Source organism: Amblyraja radiata, chromosome 9 (genome assembly GCF_010909765.2).
Source record: "Amblyraja radiata isolate CabotCenter1 chromosome 9, sAmbRad1.1.pri, whole genome shotgun sequence".
NCBI lineage: Eukaryota > Metazoa > Chordata > Chondrichthyes > Rajiformes > Rajidae > Amblyraja > Amblyraja radiata.
In genome coordinates this window covers 48,065,304-48,068,997 of record NC_045964.1, presented here as the reverse complement: position 1 = coordinate 48,068,997, position 3,694 = coordinate 48,065,304, and the positions used below count along the sequence as shown (strand labels likewise).

The window sequence follows — 3,694 nt, the reverse complement described above, 5'->3', positions numbered from 1 at the left end:
ACACCGACTTAGTCCCCCTACATATCAACGGCGAGTGTGTGGAGAGGGTCAACACCTTCCGGTTTCTCGGCGTCCTTATCTCTGCTGACATCTCCTGGACAGACAACACGACAGCGGTCATCAAGAAGGCTCAGCAGCGGCTGCACTTCCTGAGGGTTCTCAGGAAGCACAACCTGGACTCTAACCTGCTGCTGACCTTCTACCGCTCGTCCATCGAGAGCCTGCTGACATACTGCATTACAGCATGGTACGGCAGCTGCACCATGGCAGACAGGGAGAGGCTTCAGAGGGTAACTAGGACAGCACAGAAGATCATTGGTTGCCCTCTCCCCTCCCTGATGGATATTTACACCTCCCGCTGCATTAAAGGGCTTTCTCACGGTGCGACCTGAAGCAAGACTTAACAAGAGTTTAACATCGTGGGAACCTTCTGCGATAGCAGTACGGCATTCGTGGACCACCGAGGACCTCCGTGGCGCTAACGGCAGGTAGTCGTGTAACTTTGTAAGGTCCGGAAAAATTCAAAATTTTTTGAATTTCTCCAAGAGTGACTTGAGCAGCGTTGCAACATTGTATGAACGCAGATGCCAGTGCGATATCCGTGCGATATCCGTAATGACTCTTGCGGGTACCGTGGCAACTCCTGTGAACGGTAAACCCGGAAGCTTGACAGAAGGGACATAAAGTGAGTAAAAAAGGTGGTCTCAATATCACCAATGGACCATGTGTCCATCGAGGACGTCCCACCTAATTGTCATTGTTTGAGAATGTTTTTCACAGTAAAAAGACTTGCAGAGATGCCTCTCAGAAAAGCGCAAAGAAAGGGGTCAAAGAAAGTCAGAAAGTTTTTAGCCATGCAGGTAAATGAGGAGGAAACTCAGCAAGAGAGACAGGTGGAGAGGCAAGAGGAGATGCCAGAGATACCACTGCCTGTGGGCTCCTTGGAGCAGGGAGAGGGTGATCAAGGTGGATTTGAGATTGCCTCCCCAGTAGCTGTTGCCTCCCCAATATCCTCAGCAGACGATAACATAAAGGTAAGATGGCAGAAGGTAAGGCCATATAACTTCAACAGGGAACAAGAGGGGGAACTGGTGGAGTGGTACCAATGCAATGAGATTCTCTATGACAAATCCAGAGAGGATTATAGAAATAGGGAGAGAAAGCGCAATCTGCTGGAGACGAAGGCTGCGGAGTACCCCCGGTGCTCATGTGAGTATCTATAACAATATATTAGTTTATGTACAGGAGAACAATTTAATGTTATCCATGATTTAAAAACATACAATGCTACAGATGTAAAAGTGCTGTTTTTGCAGTTACCTTTAATTTATCTTATAAGTCTGTCTGTTCCCTGCAGCTGCAATGTAAAAGCAGTGGCAGACAGCTTTTACACCCTCTTTGTTTGAAGTAGGAATCATGTCTCTAAGAGCCATAAAATAAATTATGCATGAGGGCAGGCAATTTTCACTTGTAATGCTTGTCTTCAAAAAGGCCATCTGTATTTACCAACGTGCTCTGTTATCCAAGAAGAACAAGAAATAGCACATTAAATGCGGAGGGCATGCTCTTAAACAGGCCTCTCTTTACTGACCAAAACTTTAATTGAACGGAATAGATCCAATGCTTGAAGTTCCATTTAATTCCAGCACTCTACTTTAATGCAGATGACCAACTTTTGCAATGGTTCGCTAACCAGAGGACCATTTACGGAAAAATCACCGCACTTGGGACCAGATCAGGGTCAGCTGGAAACAGACAGACAGAGAGGAATAGGTGGATAGAGGAGAGGTGGCGTTTCCTATCAGGGCATATTGTGCGTGCAGTGACCAGGACTAGCGCACCCAAGGTACTTTTATTACAACACATTTTTGAGGTCTTGAGGCTCTGGACACCATGTGTAAATGACTTCATGTAATTCCTACAGGAAAAACACATCATTTAACAGGCGTTGGATGATCCTCTGGAAGGGACTTCCACACCGAACCCATCCACCAGCCAACAGCACCGCAGTAGGCACAGTGCAAGCATCGACCTCACCACACCCAGAGGTGCTGAAGAAGGGACAGATGTAGACAGCATTAGTAGTGTGAGTATATAAACTTGATGCTTATTGGACAATGCACCCACCCAGCATTTTGCTGATTTTTATATTTGCGCTCTGAATTTTCAGCTCCATAAAACTATTCGAGACTGCGAAAGATTGTTGCAGGAAGGACGCGTGACACCAATGGGCTTCACGCACAGGACATTCGACTTCTGTCACTCAATGATGGAAGATGAAATAAGTGATGGTCAATGGGATTTTTCATGGAATATGATAAATGGGGCGATCACTTATAGAAATAACAAGGTATAGATCTATTCTTAAAATTCTTCCCTTCATTCAGCATCTCTGTTAAAACTCTTTATTTCTCACATCAGAAAGCAACATAGTTTTAATGTGTGGTGTTGTCTGTGCAGTTAATGGAAGCACGTGCACCTGAGGCGCAGCGTCCACTGGTTCCTCAGCCTCGCCCGCCTCACTTCTATGACCAGGTATTAACAAAGATATGTGCGCTTCCCTAACTTGATTCATAATCTGTGTTTTTTTTTTACATTGACTAATACATAACTGTGATTCTAAAGTAATAATAATAATAATGGATGGGATTTATATAGCGCCTTTCTAATACTCAAGGCGCTTTACATCGCATTATTAATTCACTCCTCATTCACACTCGGTGGTGGTAAGCTACTTCTGTAGCCACAGCTGCCCTGGGGCAGACTGACGGAAGCGTGGCTGCCATTCTGCGCCTACGGCCCCTCCGACCACCACCAATCACTCACACACATTCACACACAGGCAAAGGTGGGTGAAGTGTCTTGCCCAAGGACACAACGACAGTATGCACTGCAAGCGGGATTCGAACCGGCTACCTTCCGGTCGCCAGCCGAACACTTAGCCCATTGTGCCATCTGTCGTCCCAAGTACACAGACAGGCCCTATGGATTGCCGCGTGCAATGGGGGGACATCCACCATTCCGTGCTGAACAGGTAAACTATTGTGTTTAGTGCGATATAAATTAAAAAATATACATTAGCATCCGCATATGGACAACAACTTATTCATGAGTTGTGTTAATGAGATTCAAGAGAAGAACTCTGATCTTCAAAGGGAACTTTAATGAAAGGTCCCGCAATTGTAAGGTCCGTGAGAAATTTTTCACATGTACTTCTTAATTTCCTTCTAGAGACACTCACCATCACCTCTGATGTTTGCAGAGCTGCAGCCTGCTCGAAATCCACCTTTGCCTGTTGTTTACGGAGAGGTCCGTGCACAAAGTCCTTTTCAAGAAAGTGCAGAAGGTTGCGCTGACGTCAACTACCCCAGTTAACCCTCGGAAGCTGAGAATATTTTTTGTGGTGTTTCAAATAACAGTTTGAGTTTTCGTTAATTTTATTTGTTGGCCACTCACCATTTGGTGTGACATCTATAGTCCTTTGTAAATGTCTGTATGTTAATTTATGTGTCCTTTACTCTTGTGCATTTATTTTCTCTGTTGGTGGCTCCACATTTGATTATATCCTGAAGTGTGATAAAGCTTTTACCTCAGCATTTTGATTGTCATTGCTTGTTTACCTCACTGCTAAATAAATTTATTTTTTACTATCAGCTTGATGTCTGCAAATCGTCATTAATACATCACTACAAGA

General features: G+C 44.6%; 1 long non-coding RNA gene across 1 annotated transcript; it reads left to right on the top strand.

Moving 5' to 3' along the window:
• Positions 1 to 442: 442 nt before the first annotated feature.
• Positions 443 to 1,847, top strand: LOC116977346. The gene is made up of 2 exons (XR_004413199.1): positions 443 to 488; positions 1,665 to 1,847. It is a non-coding gene; the product is annotated as an uncharacterized LOC116977346 (long non-coding RNA).
• Positions 1,848 to 3,694: the final 1,847 nt, after the last annotated feature.